Here is a 19,667-nt window from a genome sequence, read left to right as displayed (position 1 = left end):
AAATTACATGGGGGAACCTTTTTTAAAACCAGGGAACATTTTTTTAAACCAGTAACAATGAACACAAAATAAAATCCGCTCATTCTACTGCTGTTTCAAAATTTCAACATTAGTTTTTACAAGCCCTTCCCTACACCCCCAACCCTGTTTGTGAGGAACTAAAACATTGTATCTGATGAACAGCAAAGGTTTCACTACACCTCAAATGCTAAATACCTGTGAAGCAGAGGCATGATGTCTTTTTAAACAGAAGCAGATTAAAAAAAAAAAAAATGATGCAGGACTCCTTCAGTCCTTCACTAGTATTAGTTAACACTTTCCAGAAAACTGCTTCATACTGTCTGCCGCAAATACTGTGCATTCTATATCTGGTCCTATGTTCCTAAATGATAATAATCTAATAGTCACCTCCTTCCAAAGGTTCATCAATTTTAATTGAAGCCCCAACTCATGATGGATTTCTTTGATTCACTGACAACCTTTGCCAATAATAGATCCAACCAAATCTTTGGGAATAGTTCCTTGTGTAGTAATAATAGGTCCACGATATGAGCCACAATCCCCTGCATAGGAATAACTATATCTGGAGCCACTCTGTGGCTCATAAGCCATGTGCCATTCTGATGCGCTCTATGTATCTATTGCAGAGTCCCAAGTTGCATCAGCACTGAAGCCAGCCATGCCATGTAACCATCTCCAGGTCTTCCTCTTCTGTCATAGGCCCTTATGTCTCCTACCCTCAGTGGTGGTAGCGAAGAAAGACGAAGATTCTCAGCTTTGCTACTACCCCAGGCACCTTGTCCAAAAGAAGGAGGAGGTGGTCCTCAACAAGGACTCATGTCATAATAATCTCTTCTAGATAGTGACAGGGAATGCCCACACTGACTGGTAGACATTCTGTCAAAAGCACCTCTTCCCTGCCTGGGAAACCCCACCAGGCATCCAAGGTGGCCATCAGACATCATTCTAAAACCACCATAATGTAATGATGTTACATCATGTAATGTAATAGGTTACACCATGAAAACTGGGATTATAAGGCTGTGCACGTCCTCTGTAGGAGACTCAGACACAAGATCAAGGATGATTTTATGCACTCTACAACTCCATAGTTTTTCTCCAATAAGAAAAACTCTGTCAGTGGATTGAGGACAGCATTCCTGGAAAAGCTTGATTGTTGTTTGAGTGTTCTCTTTTTTTTTTTTTTTTACTTTATTTTTTTTTTATTTTATATTTTTTTTTTATTATACTTTAAGTTCTAGGGTACATGTGCATAACGTGCAGGTTTGTTACATATGTATACTTGTGCCATGTTGGTGTGCTGCACCCATCAACTCGTCAGCACCCATCAATTCGTCATTTATATCAGGCATAACTCCCAATGCAATCCCTCCCCCCTCCCTCCTCCCCATGATAGGCCCCAGTGTGTGATGATCCCCTTCCCGAGTCCAAGTGATCTCATTGTTCAGTTCCCACCTATGAGTGAGAACATGCGGTGTTTGGTTTTCTGTTCTTGTAATAGTTTGCTAAGAATGATGGTTTCCAGCTGCATCCATGTCCCTACAAAGGACACAAACTCATCCTTTTTTATGGCTGCGTAATATTCCATGGTGTATATGTGCCACATTTTCTTAATCCAGTCTGTCACAGATGGACATTTGGGTTGATTCCAAGTCTTTGCTATTGTGAATAGTGCCACAATAAACATACGTGTGCATGTGTCTTTATAGCAGCATGATTTATAATCCTTTGGGTATATACCCAGTAGTGGGATGGCTGGTGGCTGGGTTATATGGTACATCTAGTTCTAGATCCTTGAGGAATTGCCATACTGTTTTCCATAATGGTTGAACTAGTTTACAATCCCACCAACAGTGTAAAAGTGTTCCTATTTCTCCACATCCTCTCCAGCACCTGTTGTTTCCTGACTTTTTAATGATTGCCATTCTAACTGGTGTGAGATGGTATCTCATTGTGGTTTTGATTTGCATTTCTCTGATTGCGAGTGATGATGAACATTTTTTCATGTGTCTGTTGGCTGTATGAATGTCTTCTTTTAAGAAATGTCTGTTCATATCCTTTGCCCACTTTTTGATGGGGTTGTTTGTTTTTTTCTTGTAAATTTGTTTGAGTTCTTTCTCGGTTCTGGATATTAGCCCTTTGTCAGATGAGTAGATTGCAAAAATTTTCTCCCATTCTGTAGGTTGCCTGTTCACTTTGATGGTAGTTTCTTTTGCTGTGCAGAAGCTCTTTAGTTTAATTAGATCCCATTTGTCAATTTTGGCTTTTGCTGCCATTGCTTTTGGTGTTTTAGACATGAAGTCCTTGCCCATGCCTATGTCCTGAATGGTATTACCTAGGTTTTCTTCTAGGGTTTTTATGGTATTAGGTCTGACATTTAAGTCTCTAATCCATCATGAATTAATTTTCGTATAAGGAGTAAGGAAAGGATCCAGTTTCAGCTTTTACTTATGGCTAGCCAATTTTCCCAGCACCATTTATTAAATAGGGAATCCTTTCCCCATTTCCTGTTCCTCTCAGGTTTGTCAAAGATCAGATGGCTGTAGATGTGTGGTATTATTTCTGAGGACTCTGTTCTGTTCCATTGGTCTATATCTCTGTTTTGGTACCAGTACCATGCTGTTTTGGTTACTGTAGCCTTGTAGTATAGTTTGAAGTCAGGTAGCGTGATGCCTCCAGCTTTGTTCTTGCGACTTAGGATTGTCTTGGCAATGCGGGCTCTTTTTTGGTTCCATATGAACTTTAAAGCAGTTTTTTCCAATTCTGTGAAGAAACTCATTGGTAGCTTGATGGGGATGGCATTGAATCTATAAATTACCTTGGGCAGTATGGCCATTTTCACGATATTGATTCTTCCTATCCATGAGCATGGTATGTTCTTCCATTTGTTTGTGTCCTCTTTTATTTCACTGAGCAGTGGTTTGTAGTTCTCCTTAAAGAGGTCCTTTACATCCCTTGTAAGTTGGATTCCTAGGTATTTTATTCTCTTTGAAGCAATTGTGAATGGAAGTTCATTCGTAATTTGGCTCTCTGTTTGTCTGTTACTGGTGTATAAGAATGCTTGTGATTTTTGCACATTAATTTTGTATCCTGAGACTTTGCTGAAGTTGCTTATCAGCTTAAGGAGATTTTGGGCTGAGACCATGGGGTTTTCTAAATATACAATCATGTCATCTGCAAACAGGGACAATTTGACTTCTTCTTTTCCTAACTGGATACCCTTTATTTCTTTCTCTTGCCTGATTGCCCTAGCCAGAACTTCCAACACTATGTTGAATAGGAGTGGTGAGAGAGGGCATCCCTGTCTTGTGCCAGTTTTCAAAGGGAATTTTTCCAGTTTTTGCCCATTCAGTATGATATTAGCTGTGGGTTTGTCATAAATAGCTCTTGTTAGTTTGAGGTACGTTCCATCAATACCGAATTTATTGAGCGTTTTTAGCATGAAGGGCTGTTGAATTTTGTCAAAAGTCTTTTCTGCATCTATTGAGATAATTACGTGGTTCTTGTCTTTCGTTCTGTTTATATGCTGGATTACGTTTATTGATTTGCAAATGTTGAACCAGCCTTGCATCCCAGGGATGAAGCCCACTTGATCATGGTGGATAAGCTTTTTGATGTGCTGCTGAATCCGATTTGCCAGTATTTTATTGAGGATTTTTGCATCGATGTTCATCAAGGATATTGGTCTAAAATTTTCTTTTTTGTTGTGTCTCTGCCAGTCTTTGGTATCAGGATGATGTTGGCCTCATAAAATGAGTTAGGGAGGATTCCCTCTTTTTCTATTGATTGGAATAGTTTCAGAAGGAATGGTACCAGCTCCTCCTTGTACCTCTGGTAGAATTCAGCTGTGAATCCATCTCGTCCTGGAATTTTTTTGGTTGGTAGGCTATTAATTATTGCCTCAATTTCAGAGCCTGCTATTGGTCTATTCAGGGATTCAACTTCTTCCTGGTTTAGTCTTGGAAGAGTGTAAGTGTCCAGGAAATTATCCATTTCTTCTAGATTTTCTAGTTGATTTGCGTAGAGGTGTTTATAGTATTCTCTGATGGTAGTTTGTATTTCTGTGGGGTCGGTGGTGATATCCCCTTTATCATTTTTTATTGTGTCTATTTGATTCTTCTCTCTTTTCTTCTTTATTAGTCTTGCTAGCGGTCTGTCAATTTTGTTGATTTTTTCAAAAAACCAACTCCTGGATTCATTGATTTTTTGGAGGGTTTTTTGTGTCTCTATCTCCTTCAGTTCGGCTCTGATCTTAGTTATTTCTTGCCTTCTGCTAGCTTTTGAATGTGTTTGCTCTTGCTTCTCCAGTTCTTTTAATTGTGATGTTAGAGTGTCAATTTTAGATCTTTCCTGCTTTCTCTTGTGGGCATTTAGTGCTATAAATTTCCCTCTACACACTGCTTTAAATGTGTCCCAGAGATTCTGGTATGTTGTATCTTTGTTCTCATTGGTTTCAAAGAACATCTTTATTTCTGCCTTCATTTCGTTATGTACCCAGTAGTCATTCAGGAGCAGGTTGTTCAGTTTCCACGTAGTTGAGCGGTTTTGATTGAGTTTCTTAGTCCTGAGTTCTAGTTTGATTGCACTGTGGTCTGAGAGACAGTTTGTTATAATTTCTGTTCTTTTACATTTGCTGAGGAGTGTTTTACTTCCAATTATATGGTCAATTTTGGAATAAGTGCGATGTGGTGCTGAGAAGAATGTACATTCTGTTGATTTGGGGTGGAGAGTTCTATAGATGTCTATTAGGTCCGCTTGGTGCAGAGATGAGTTCAATTCCTGGATATCCTTGTTAACTTTCTGTCTCGTTGATCTGTTTAATGGCGACAGTGGAGTGTTGAAGTCTCCCATTATTATTGTATGGGAATCTAAGTCTCTTTGTAAGTCTCTAAGGACTTGCTTTATGAATTTGGGTGCTCCTGTATTGGGTGCATATATATTTAGGATAGTTAGCTCTTCCTGTTGAATTGATCCCTTTACCATTATGTAATGGCCTTCTTTGTCTCTTTTGATCTTTGATGGTTTAAAGTCTATTTTATCAGAGACTAGGATTGCAACCCCTGCTTTTTTTTGTTCTCCATTTGCTTGGTAGATCTTCCTCCATCCCTTTATTTTGAGCCTATGTATGTCTCTGCATGTGAGATGGGTCTCCTGAATACAGCAGACTGATGGGTCTTGACTCTTGATCCAGTTTGCCAGTCTGTGTCTTTTAATTGGAGCATTTAGTCCATTTACATTTAAGGTTAATATTGTTATGTGTGAACTTGATCCTGCCATTATGATATTAACTGGTTATTTTGCTCATTAGTTGATGCAGTTTCTTCCTAGCCTCGATGGTCTTTACATTTTGGCATGTTTTTGCAATGGCTGGTACCGATTGTTCCTTTCCATATTCAGTGCTTCCTTCAGGGTCTCTTGTAAGGCAGGCCTGGTGGTGACAAAATCTCTAAGCATTTGCTTATCTGTAAAGGATTTTATTTCTCCTTCACTGATGAAACTTAGTTTGGCTGGATATGAAATTCTGGGTTGAAAATTCTTTTCTTTAAGAATGTTGAATATTGGCCCCCACTCTCTTCTGGCTTGTAGAGTTTCTGCTGAGAGGTCTGCTGTTAGTCTGATGGGCTTCCCTTTGTGGGTAACCCGACCTTTCTCTCTGGCTGCCCTTAAGATTTTTTCCTTCATTTCAACTTTGGTGAATCTGGCAATTATGTGTCTTGGAGTTGCTCTTCTCGAGGAGTATCTTTGTGGTGTTCTCTGTATTTCCTGAATTTGAATGTTGGCCTGCCCTACTAGGTTGGGGAAGTTCTCCTGGATGATATCCTGAAGAGTGTTTTCCAACTTGGTTCCATTTTCCCCCTCACTTTCAGGCACCCCAATCAGACGTAGATTTGGTCTTTTTACATAATCCCATACTTCTTGCAGGCTTTGTTCATTTCTTTTTCGTCTTTCTTCTTTTGGTTTCTCTTCTCGCTTCATTTCATTCATTTGATCCTCAATCGCTGATACTCTTTCTTCCAGTTGATCGAGTCGGTTACTGAAGCTTGTGGATTTGTCACGTATTTCTCGTGTCATGGTTTTCATCTCTGTCATTTCATTTATGACCTTCTCTGCATTAATTAGTCTAGCTGTCAATTCTTCCACTCTTTTTTCAAGATTTTTAGTTTCTTTGCGCTGGGTACGTAATTCCTCCTTTAGCTCTGAGAAGTTTGATGGACTGAAGCCTTCTTCTCTCATCTCATCAAAGTCATTCTCTGACCAGCTTTGATCCGTTGCTGGCGATGAGCTGTGCTCCTTTGCAGGGGGAGATGCGCTCTTATTTTTTGAATTTCCAGCTTTTCTGCCCTGCTTTTTCCCCATCTTTGTGGTTTTATCTGCCTCTGGTCTTTGATGATGGTGATGTACTGATGGGGTTTTGGTATAGGTGTTCTTCCTGTCTGATAGTTTTCCTTCTAATAGTCAGGACCCTCAGCTGTAGGTCTGTTGGAGATTGCTTGAGGTCCACTCCAGACCCTGTTTGCCTGGGTATCAGCAGCAGAGGTTGCAGAAGATAGAATATCGCTGAACAGTGAGTGTACCTGTCTGATTCTTACTTTGTAAGCTTCCTCTCAGGGGTGTACTCCACCCTGTGAGGTATGGGGTGTCAGACTGCCCCTAGTGGTGGATGTCTCCCAGTTAGGCTACTCAGGGGTCAGGGACCCACTTGAGCAGGCAGTCTGTCCGTTCTCAGATCTCAACCTCTGTGTTGGGAGATCCACTGCTCTCTTCAAAGCTGTCAGACAGAGTCGTTTGCGTCTGCACAGGGTTCTGCTGCTTTTTTTGTTTTTGTTGTTTAGCTGTGCCCTGTCCCCAGAGGTGGAGTCTACAGAGACAGGCAGGTTTCCTTGAGCTGCTGTGAGCTCCACCCAGTTCGAGCTTCCCAGCAGCTTTGTTTACCTACTTAAGCCTCAGCAATGGCGGGCACCCCTCCCCCAGCCTCGCTGCTGCCTTGCGGTTAGATCGCAGACTGCTGTGCAAGCAATGAGGGAGGCTCCATGGCCGTGGCACCCTCCTGGCCAGGTGTGGGTATAATCTCCTGGTGTGCCCGTTTGCTTAAAGCGCAGTATTGGGGTGGGAGTTACCCGATTTTCCAGGTGTTGTGTGTCTCAGTTCCCCTGGTTAGGAAAAGGGATTCCCTTCCCCCTTGCGCTTCCCAGGTGAGGCGATGCCTCGCCCTGCTTCAGCTCTCGCTGGTCAGGCTGCAGCAGCTGACCAGCACCGATTGTCCAGCACTCCCTAGTGACATGACCCCAGTACCTCAGTTGAAAATGCAGAAATCACCGGTCTTCTGTGTCGCTCGCGCTGGGAGTTGGAGACTGGAGCTGTTCCTATTCGGCCATCTTGCTCCGAGTGTTCTCTTGAAGCTCTTTGATTTTAGCATCTTTGACCTCAGTAATTCCTCCTGCCAGGCTCTGATGAGTCAACAGCCTCAACTCACAATCAAAGTTGCTTCCTTTATAATGGTGGTACTCTTCCAAGGTAGGGATGATTTTCTTCCGAATTTCTCCAATTGTGTCAGTATCAGCACTGATACTCAGCATGCACTTGGGGCCACTGCCCTCTGGGGCTAGAACCCTGGCACTGTAGTCTGTACAGAAAGCCTTAATATTCTTACCTCCCTTTCCAATCACTGTCCAAGCATTCTTGCTCTGAAACACAACACATAATTCAGCCATCAGTGTTTCTAGATCTTTTAAATGCTTGTCCCTCTTGCATATCTTCTGCAAGGCATTTACCAAATTCACTATTGGTTTCAGTGTTAGGGAACATTTTCTCTAGCTGTTCAGTTTCCATTTCTTAAATCGGCGTGAAATGGACACATCAATCTATAGGCAAGTGGGACAAACGTGGGACACAGGCAAGATGCCGAGGTCAGTGCAACAGAGAAACAGGATAATGACTCCTCTGTGACTTTCTGAATTTTATCATAAGCATTAATCACATTGGGGATAAAAGTAGACAATAAAATGTTTTAAGTTAGGTAGTCAACAATTAAGATCAAAATATACAGGAGGGATTGCTAACTCTGAAAACTTTGTTCCGTTATTTAGATATTTGCTTATTCCAGGGTCTGCAGCATTGCCAGAAGCACATCCAGTGTGGTCATTTTTATGACTCAGTTTCCTAAAATGCTCTCGCCTCCAGGTTCCAGCTCAGTGCCATCCTCCTCACCTTCTCCCTATGGAAGATGAGGCACCTCACGGTATCTTGATTTTCCCTCTCTTTGAAATAGCTTGAGGGTTTCTCCAAAATAACGACTCGCTCTTCTAGATATTAATTAAGAAGGCCAGTTGCAGTTTCACTTAAAATCATAAGGTCCAAACTGAAAAGCCTAACTTCTCTAACTCCACAGAGAGCAATAAAATCCTCTCTGCGGAGACTTAATATAAGCAAAGAAAATTCATCTGGAAAGGTGAGGCCCGTCAGTCAGCAGGAAGCTACAAATCCCGCAGCTGGTACAACTCGGTTATTGACCTCCATTGTAATCGTATCTGTTTTCTGCTGAGAATGAACTAAATTCCATCAGGCTGGGCTCTCAGGGTCTCTGTTCTCAGTTCAGGATGCAGTGACCTGTGCTGATGTCTCCTAGGGTAAATCTATGTTTTCATCATCTCCTCTATCCTGCTTTCCCTATCTCTTAAATGGGAGATGCCTATCCTTACCACTGCTGCTTTTAGAATTGAGAAGAAATCAATCAGGAATGACCAAAACACAATGTGTCTATAAAATACAACAAAATAATCACAGCTATTAATATGTTTAAAATCCACCAGGGCCTTCAAATCACTTGGGAAAGCATTTTATATGTGAATATAAATTATACCATCTGCTGCTCTCCCCTAATGTTTAAATCAGATCACTGCCAAATCCAAGCATCAAAGAAAGAAGAAAACTGAGACCATTTTTTTGGTTTTCTCATACCTTTGAGCCTCTTCACCTCATTGCACCTCCCTTTGTCCTTTAAGATGTAGGTTTTCCCCAAGGATATTCATTGAGATCAAACTCACAAGTGACTGGCTTAAAAAAAAAGTAAATGTATAACCTCCAACACAGACACCCACACAAACTAATCCTTGAAAGCACCCTCCCAATGTTGAAAAGAATGGGATTTGGATTGAAAAGAATGAGATTTGTGGGGGTAAAAAAAAGAATTTTTGAAAAGCAACCAAACTAGGCTGGGCTCAGCGGCTCATGCCTGTAATCCCAGAACTTTGGGAGGTCGAGGCGGGTGGATTACATGAGGTTGGGAGTTGAGACCAGCCTGGCCAACATGGTGAAAATTCGTCTCCAATGAAAAAACACAAAAATTAGCCAGGCACGGTGGTGCACGCCTGTAGTCCAAGCTACTTGGGAGGCTAAGGCTGGAGGATCACTTGAACCTGGGAGGAAGAGGTTGCAGTGAGCTGAGATTGTGCCACTGCACTCCAGCCTGGGTGACAGAGTAAGACCCTGTCTCAATAAATAAGTAAGTAAATAAATAAATAAATAAAGTCCTGGTTGTCAGAGGGCTCACCAACTGTAAGAGATGCTTTCCTTACCATTTGACCCAGCCATCCCATTACTGGGTATATACCCAAAGGATTATAAATCATGCTGCTATAAAGACACATGCATGCATATATTTATTGCAGAACTATTCACAATAGCAAAGACTTGGAACCAACTCAAATGTCCATCAATGACAGACTGGATTAAGAAAATGTGGCACATATACACCATGGAATACTATGCAGCCATAAAAAAGGATGAGTTCATGTCCTTTGTAGGGACATGGATGCAGCTGGAAACCATCATTCTCAGCAAACTATCGCAAGAACAGAAAACCAAACACCACATGTTCTCACTCATAGGTGGGAATTGAACAATGAGATCACTTGGACACAGGAGGGGGAACATCACACACCGGGGCCTGTCGCAGGGTGGAGGGAGCGGGGAGGGATAGCATTAGAAGCTATACCTGATGTAAATGACGAGTTAATGGGTGCAGCACACCAACATGGCACATATATACATATGTAACAAACCTGCACATTGTGCACATATACCCTAGAACTTAAAGGATAATAAAAAATAAAAAATAAAGAGATGCTTTCCTCTCAATTCCTTTCTTGCTCAGGGAAATACTAAGATACACCTAGATTGGGGATGTTAACATCTCATCAGCTTCCAGGTCACAAACACAGCTGAATCACGCACACAAGGGAGGATCAGAAAGCAAGAAAAGATTTCCTGAGGAATACAGAGGCCAGCCCTAAAATGCAAAACCACATTACACCAATTATTCCTGATCCAGGCTGAGGTGTCTGGGTACAGTGGATAATTAGAGGCTGCCCCAGTCTTTGCACCGACATCACTGGTGCTATTTAATGTAATTACATTACAGTAAAATGATGAATTTTCCCATAATTGGTAGTTACAACATAATTGTGTCTACACAGAATATTAACACCCTAATTGCTGGAGCCTTCCATTCACGTCAATGAATGTTTCCGTTCTCTCTGGGCCATAAAGTGAGAGAACTGAATTTTCTGGTATAGCCCCTCACATTCATCCTCTTTTGTTCATACATTGATCCCCTTAGATCTTTTAAGGAATCCCACTTTTACCCCCTCAAGGACACAATTTCTTTTTCTCCTCTTACTTTCCACCTTCCTTCCCTGGTAAAACGAGCTCTGCCAACCAGAAAGCATGGGACAGATTCATTTCATTGACAAGTGCAGTATTCTAGTGAGTGCTAGGCTCAGAGAAAGGCAGGTCTGTGCACATCCTGGCTTGCCTGCTTTATTTCTGTGTGACCTTGGCAAGTTGTTTAACCTTGCCAAGTCTTAGTTTCCTCATTTGTAAAGTGAAGATTATACCATCCACTTCATGGTGCTAATGTAGCATGTAAAATAAGCACTTAAGGCCAGACGCAGTGGCCCATGCCTGCAACCCCACCACTTAGAGAGGCCACGGTGGGAGGATCACTTGAGTCCAGGAGTTCGAGATCAACCTGGGTAACATGGTGCAACCCCATGTCTACAAAATATATATTTTTAAATTATCCATGCATGGTGGCACACACCTGCAGTCTCAGCTACTCAAGAGGCTGAGACAGAAAGAACTCTTAGGCATGGGAATTCAAGGTTGCAGTGAGCTATGACTATGCCACTGTGCTCCAGCCTGGGTGACAGCAAGTCCCTGTCTCTACAAATAAATAAAATAGGGATTTAAGTAATGTTAGTTGAATTTGAGAGGATCTTACTAATAAAAATTATAGGATATTGTTCCCAGGGTTATTTCTATTTTTAAAGGGACTATGGATACTTTGAATTAAATCAACCAACATCATTATTCAACAGGTAGGTAAAGTATTTAAGGAAGTAGAAAAGGTTCTTCCAAAACTCATTGTCATACATAATAATGTCTGGCCACTTAAGACACAGAATAGCATGATGATTTAATGCAATACCCAAAATCCAGAGGGCCCAGGTCTAGATCCCAGTCTGCCACTTTCGGTCTGTGTGGCATTGGGCCAGCAAATTTACCTATCTGTGTTATCATCTCCACCTACAAAAGCAAAATGTTGTTAATTGTACTAAACTCCCAGAGCTGTTATGAGGATCAAGTAAGTTGAAATATGTAAAGCCAGCTCCTCCTACCACCCCCAGCCAACCAAACACTTTCTAAGGATCGAGACTGTGTATGTGTGATTAAGTCCTCTTCAATGGTAGGAGCTGTAAGGCGTAAAACTTAGCACTGTTGATAGTAATTATTCCCCTCCATATGAAAAATAGAACAAAAGGAAAAAGAGGAAAACAGCAGTCTTCAGTGAGAAAGAATGCAGGAGACACAATGGAAAACAAAGAAAGAGCTGGGGATATTCCAGAGCTTCTTCTAGTTTGTCCTGCATCCCAGATTTCTATAATTTAGTTATCCAACCTCCCTTAGAGTCTATGAGCGGATAAATTCTCCTTTCTGACAAATTGTATTTTCGTATCTTGCAACCAAAAGAGTTCTGACTGATATGCCCCTCAATTTTAGGGAGCAACATACTGACATCCTTGAAAACTGTAAGTAGGCCGAGCGTGGTGGCTCATGCCTGTAATCCCAGCACTTTGGGAGGCCAAGGCAAGTGGATCACCTGAGGTCAGGAGTTGGAGACCAGCCTGGCTAACATGGTGAAACCCCGTCTCTACTAAAAATACAAAAATTAGCTGGGCGTGGTGGCAGGCACCTGTAATCCCAGCTACTTGGGAGGCTGAGGTGAGAGAATTGCTTGAACTTGGGAGTCGGAGGTTGCAGTGAGCCAAGATTGCACCATTGCACTCCAGTCTGGGAAACAAGAGTGAAACGCCATCCCAAAACAAAAGAAAAATGTAAGTAGATGAGCATTGACATCTTCACCAAAAACCTTCTCAACTGCTTTTACAACAGGAAAAAAGAGAAGGGCTGTGTGTATAGTGAATATCGCAGGGAACAGGAACAGTCCTCCTAGGCTTTGCACTAGACACCTTTCTCTACCACTCCCTTGTTAGACACTTGAGCAGGTCCTTTAGCTGCTTTAAATCAGAATTTCCGCATTTTTTTTTAAATAAAAGGATTGGATTACAAGACTTCTAGGACCCCTTCAAGCCTGAAAATCCTAGCTTTCAATTTCATTTCTCAAAGTCAATTAATTACATCTGAGCTGTCAAGATTCATTGGTATTTGTCTAGTAGGAGTTTGTTTTCAAAACTCCTTCCCATTCTCCTTTTTTTCAGTCTGGAAGCTTGTGTTAGCATTTGAGCCAGTCTCATCGTTTCTTCAATTAAATCCAACACTTCTTGGAAACTGGCTGGAAGGCTACAGCCTGGATGGCAGAGAAGGGATTAACAAGAGTCGCTCATTAGCACGATACGGCTAATGAAGAAACAGTGTGTGGTGATCGCTTCTCTGGAGAGGAGTTTAACCTTGGGAAGGATTTCACTAGTGGCAGCTGAGGACACTGATGCCTTTGAGAAGGGGTTGCAGAAATTAGCCTAGGGTTGCACTCACCAAGAGAGAGAGAGCCTTAAGTAAAGGCACTTGGAATTTGTTCAGGCCAATCTGTAGGGAGCAGATGTCACCAGGAGCTGGGGGCTGGGATGTGAGCCAAGGTCGAAGAAGGAGTCAGGAAAACCCTAGTGACAGATCAGTGGAGCCAGCGGCCATGCCTGTTATAGAATGAAATGCTGGCTTCCAACGTTTGCAGCCAGCTTTGCTGTATCTGAGAAGAGTTGGAAGGAAGACGAAAAGATGAAACACGCCTGCCAAGCAGATAGCAGTCTTGCCTGCCACGTCTGAAATGGCATGTTTAATCACAGTGGCACACTTTCTCTTGCCTACTAATGACAGAAGGAAGTTCCTAATGAAGTTATTGCTCTGCTGACTGAATTAATGATTTCCAGTTACAGGGCTTGTAAACACGCCGTGTTACACGTGCACGTGTTAATTGAGGCTGCACTTTAGAGACACTGACTCCACAGATAACTCATCACAGATAGCAAAGTACCAGAGAAAGCAGGGCTAACCAAGGAGAACGGGCTGTGGTTGCTTGGAACACTCAGGGCCTGATGAGTATTTGTGAATTAGGGAAAGGGGAAAGGGAGAGAAGAGGATGACACCTATCTAAAGATGAGAAAGAGGGCACCAGAGAACAGATAAAGCCATCCGTACCCCTGACCTGTGTCTCTGCTATCCCCTATATCCAACTTCATACCCCACTCCTACAGCACTCATTCTTCACACCTTCAGCCTACTCATCTCAAATCCCAAATTTAGACGTTGCACTGAATATTTTTGCCCAATGGTGAGCCTCATAATATGGCCAAATATGCTGGAGAAAGAAAGAGAAAAAAAATTGTTTTTTTCTTTTCCAAATGTGTTTTTTAAAGCCATCAGAAGGGCATACATCTTTTAAGGTGACAAGCTCACCTGTGACCCCATGGGGTCCACAGCAAGGAGGACACACAGAAGCCAATCTCGGAGGCACAGGCTGCGTCCCACTTCCTGTGGCTGCCGCTGTTGCCATCTGCATCTGAGTCAGTCGGGGACTGAGAGCACAGCAGGCTGGTGAGCGAGAGGCTGCCAAATTACAGAGCAAGGAGCACTTAGGGTGGTGGGAGGGGGAGGAAAGGAGGAAGCTAACTAATAGCTTGCAAACGTGTCTTCTAAAAAGCGTGTTAACCAAACAAGCTGCCATCCCTTAATCCCTCCCACTCCTGCCTGAATGTACACTAATTGAAAATTAAGTTTTCAATTTGAAGCCATTTTCTAATTCTGTCTCATTCAGGAGCAGTTAGAGTCCCGGTGTTTTGCTGAATTCCCAACGTGCTTTTCATGAGCTCCCTCAGAAAGCCAACAAAAGAGCCTTGTCAACATGTTCCTGACAGCAGCAGGAAAAAAGGTTTGTGTAGAAGGAGAGGGTCATCTTGGGAGTCAAAGAAAGCAAGGCCAGACCAGGGTAAAGATCCTGCAGATCTTGAATGAATGTAGAAGACATTTATTTCCTCCTTCCTTTTCCCATCTCCTCTTTCCCCAGTTGAACCGTAGTTACAGCCTGGTCAGGAGGGAATCCTCTCACTCGTCACTGTCCTGTGCCCAGTGCATTTGGAAAGTCCTCACCAATAACACCAGAAGCTCCTTGTGGGCAGGCACTCTGTCTTATACAGACAGGCTTTGATTTCCAGGGGTGACTACAGTGAATGAACTTACTTAAAAGGAAAGGAAAACGTCATAGAAAATAGAGAAAACCAGGTTTACTGGGGCTCTATATTAAAACCTGAAGTGGGCTGGGCATGGTGGCCCATGCCTGTAACCCTAGCACTTTGGGAGGCCAAGGTGGGCAGATTCCTTGAGGCCAGGAGTTCGAGACCAGCCTGGGCATCAAAGTAAGACCCCTATCTAGAAAAAGAAAAGAAGAAAACAAAGAGAGAGAGAGAGAAGGAAAAAGGAAGGAAGAAAGGGGGAAGGGAGGAAGGGAGGAGAGAAAGGAGGGAGGGAGGGAGGGAGGGAGGAAGGATCAATCCAAGCATGGTGCACGTGCCTGTGCTCCCAGCTACTTGGGAAGCCCGAGCATGGGAGGTCAAGGCTGGAATGAGCCGTGATCGTGCCACTGCACTCCAGCCTGAGTGACAGCAAGACCTTGTCTCAAAAAATAGTAATAAAATATAAAATAAAAAAAATAAAACCAGAAGTGAAAAGTTATAAAAATTGATTTATTTTAAACTTATAAATAACAAGTTGTAGGTCATTACTATTCCAGAATAAAGAATAAATCATGCATTGATTCCTTTGGCATAATTTTTCACAAAATTGTCTGATTGCACAATAGGGCATTCTTTATTTCATGTTTAACATTCTCAGTGAGAGCAAATAAGAGAGTCATTTTTGAAAAATATTTAAAGGCTTCCTCATTTTGCCCAAGAGACTCCCTTAAGCTTTTGATATTCTAATTATTTTCTCTCAAAGAAGTTCAGGCATCCTTATCCTTATCCGCTTCCATTTATAAGGGTTCTTCTGATTCCTGTTTTGCCAATGGTTCAGACCATCCTCCAATATCAATTCCCTTGACTTCATGAAATCCTACATCTTTTGCAATATTTTCAGTTTCACTTTGCAATTGATTGCAATTGAATTTGCATTTCATTTGTTAGATATTCACCTTTCATCAATCATCAAGAGCCTGACACCCACTCACAAAGACCCTGGGTCATGGAAGGGGATAGAGGCTAGGGCTGATCAGGGAAGGATGTGTGCCAGAGAATTGTTGGAAATGGTGAGTTCGTTAGTGGGTATTGTCATTTGCAAAGCTTTTCCTATGCAACTTCATAGAACCCCTGTGATTTGTTGAGTAACTCAGATATCTGTCACAGGTTGCTACCAAGTCATGAGTTTGAAATAATCTAATTCTAATTAATGGATTCCTGGGAAGGGGAAAGAAGGACACTTTGTTTGGGAATTTAATTAATGAAGTATTTCCAAACATCATGATAAATTATGACAAATGATACGACCACTACCCCCTTCTTAATATTTGTGATGAACAAGAATCTCATATGCTTTGATTTAAATGTAGGTCTGAAAAGGTAAATCTTAGTATGAATTGGAATTTGGGTGGCATAAACTTGAGTGAAAGTTAGAGAAATGAATCTCAGGAACAGAAAGAAATGGGCAAATAATACTCATGAATTTGCCCGGGGCTTGGGGAATGGAGGAGGAGGGCGGTAGGTTAAAGTAAGGAAGCGTCAGATGGCAAATAGAAGTAAAACAATTTGAGGAAACTTTAAGCCCAAGATAGAGAAGAAAAGGGAAGGACAGATTCAAGGAGTTTAAACGTCAGTTCTTATTTCTGGGAAGGGCCTAGAACACCAGCTATCAGAAGTGCTATTCGCTAGACAAAATCAATGACTCATGATTTCGGGGCTTTTAGAGAATGTAGTTTCAACAAACGACTTGAGTAGTTACACTTGATTCTCCCCCAGATGACTGTGATTCAAAGTCTGGCTCAGCTGTGCGGCCACAGGAAGTAACCTAACTTCTCTGAGCTTCTGCTCCTCACTAATAAAACAGGGATGTCACTCTTTATTTCAGGTATTGTTGAAGGTTAAAACTGATGTCTTTGTTATTATTACATATACTATGGACAATTTGGCACATACTAGTCATTTGCTAAGAGGCAGTTATGATGATGATGATGATGATTGATGATGATGATGATGACAGGGACAGGGCTAAGGTGTAGCAAGCCAACCTGAGTTCAGATTCAGATAGAGTGGAACTGTGTTAGGCTGAGGCAACAACATTTACTAATCCCAGATGCTGTCATAAAGCAGACATTGTCCTCCATACAAAGGACTGAGGAGCAAGCACTAAGAAGTGGGCTGCCGAAGTGAAGTGCAGAGGAACCTGTAGCAGTCAGAAGCTAAGGGAAAGTGAAGAGAAATGCTTCAGGCCTGCATACACTGTCAAGGGTGGCCAGTGGTGATGAAGGGACAGCTTCCCCTGGATGTGCCTGGACAGTCTCAGTCCAGGAACCAGTCAATGTGTACAGGGAAAACTTTTCATTCTTGGCATTGTAAGATAAATGGCAGAAAATATATACATATAATTGCAGTACCAAATCATGGGGAAGGCAGGGAGACTGGGAAGTAAATTCCTGGCTCCCTGATATGGTTTGGCTGTGTCCCTACTCAAATTTCATCTTGAATTGTAGTTTCCATAATCCTCACATGTCATGGGAGTGACCCAGTGGGAGGTAATTTAATCATGGGGGCAGTTACCTCCATGCTGTTCTTATGATAGTGAGTGAGTTCTCATGAGATCTGACGGTTTTATAAGGGGTTTTGCCCCCTTTTGCTCATTCTTTTTCTCCTTGCTGCCACCATGTGAAGAAGGACGTTTGCTTCCCCTTCTGCCATGACTGTAAGTTTCCTGAGGCCTCCCAGCCATGTTGAACTGTAAGTCAATTAAACCTCTTTCCTTTAAAAATGACCCAGTCTCAGGTATGTCTTTATTAGCAGAGTGAGAACAGACTAATACACTCCCTGAACATGTTCATGGTAACAGCAATCTAATACTTTCATCCAGGGCACTTGGCTCAGGTTGGATGCCCTGGAAGTAGAGCCTGAGGCAGGAATTCAGATGCACTTGACTTATTGAGGCTGTGCTCTCAGGAGAGCTCAAGCAAGGAGAAAGAGCTAAGCAAGGATGTGGTCCCAGATAAAGTCCAGCCTTGGCCAGTACACCAGGGAGGGAAGATCAACCTCCCAGGCATCTCCAACAGGGTGGCTCCCATGGGCCACCTTTTCCAAAGAAGATCACTGGTGTGAGTTATCAGCCACGTCTAGGAACGGGTGCACCAGCTGGTAAAGGGATTTGGAAGGGGCATAAGCAATTTCTGATCTAACACTGTTTTAGATGCTTTATCTATATTAATTCATGACGCTCCTCTGAGGTTCTCCTTTGATTTACAGAGGAAGAAGCTGAAGCCCAGATACTCCAAGTAACTTGCTCTAAGTCATTCAGTGAGAGAGCCAGGATTTGTACTGCAACACTCTGGCTCCAGAACCCACACACCAGGCCACATCTATTTGTGGGATATCTCAAAAGATATGCTCCCACAATATCTCTTTTGAGATATTGTTATGGAGCAAAGCATGGTGGCTCTTGCCTGTAATCCCAGCACTTTGGGAGGCACAAGGCAGAAGAATTGCTTGAGGCCGGGAGTTGAGAGATATTGTTATGAGTTGAATGGTGTCTCCCACAAATAAATGTTGAAGTCTTAATGCCAAGTACCTCAGAATGTGACCAATTGTATTTAGAAATAGGTTGTAATTAACTAAGTTAAGATGAGGTCATACCAGAACAGGGTGAGCCCTTATACCATCACGGCTGGTGTCCTTCCCTGTAAGAAGAAAAAGCATCCCTGGGCCCTGCATCAGGAAGTTCCTGAGGCTGTTGTCGCCAAAGGGCCTGTGCTGGGTTTCAGTTGGCTGGGGAGGAGGCTGCTCTTCTGAACAAATAAAGGAGCAGGATGTTTACAAACAGGGTCCAAGTGGCGTAGAGAGTGGTGTGTACAGGATGGCGGCTTCCCATAAGTCCATGTGGCACCCACCTAGGTGCAGGGTGGGGGCCACGGGAGGAGGAAGAGCAGAGCAGGACTGAGCCAGTGAGCAAAGGCCTGGGAGTAGAAAGTAAAGAGAGGAGGAAAGAGGGTGAAAAGAAATGCAGTGTCCAGGGAGAAGCCCAAAGGCAGGCCAGAGGAAAAGATCAGAAATCACGGGAGAGGTGGAGTCAAGCTGAGAGGAAAGGTGACCTGGGAGAAGGAGACAGGAAAGTGTAAGCCCAGGGAAGGGCAGTGGGGATGAGAGCAATAAGAACCATGAGGAAGCCCAGGGAGAAGAATAGAAAGCAGAGAAACCCACAGGAGAGAAAAGGGTTGAGGAAATGGGAGGGAGGTGAGCGCATGGCATTGCCACCTTCTGCCACAGGTACACTGGTGACTGCTTCCATATAGAGGTCACATGTCGCAAAGGGCACACCGAGACCGTGGTGACCCAGGTGAAGGAAGTGGGGCTATCACAGACTTCAGAACTGTCCTGTAGCTATGACCCCAGTATGTATTATAAGGTACACATGGATTGTGTAACCTTTCTATGTAAGTAAAATGCACACAGACAGTCCTTGACTTATGATGCTTCAACTTAAGACTTCTCAACACTGAGATGGGTCTTTTGGGAGGTAACCCCACTGTAGGTAGAGGAGCTCCTTATAAATCATGATAGGGTTACGATTTCTACTGAGAGCACCTTGCTCCAGCACTGTCCCAACATGGCAAAAGCATAAATGGAACCATTGAAAGTCGGGGACCATCTGCTGTGTTAGCAGCGTTAGGTGCATTTTTGACACATGATAGTTTTGACTGATGATGGATTTATTAGGACATAAGTCCATTGTAAGTTGAGGAGCATATATATAAGAATAAAATGGAAGAGTCACAGCCATTTCCCTCACCACGGTGACAGTGCAAAGCCTAGTGATGGGTCCTCACGTGAGGTCCTTTGTTGCGCCATCAGTGTGCCAAGAATGACCCACCTCTGGGCCTTGCA

General features: G+C 42.8%; 1 pseudogene; it reads right to left on the bottom strand.

Moving 5' to 3' along the window:
- Positions 1-309: 309 nt before the first annotated feature.
- LOC104673899 lies at positions 310-7,851 on the bottom strand (annotated as a pseudogene).
- Between the last annotated feature and the right edge of the window lie 11,816 nt (positions 7,852-19,667).

This window comes from Rhinopithecus roxellana, chromosome 15, assembly GCF_007565055.1.
Source record: "Rhinopithecus roxellana isolate Shanxi Qingling chromosome 15, ASM756505v1, whole genome shotgun sequence".
Lineage (NCBI taxonomy): Eukaryota > Metazoa > Chordata > Mammalia > Primates > Cercopithecidae > Rhinopithecus > Rhinopithecus roxellana.
The sequence above is the reverse complement of the archived record's forward strand: the minus strand, read 5'-3'. Positions and strand labels throughout refer to the sequence as shown.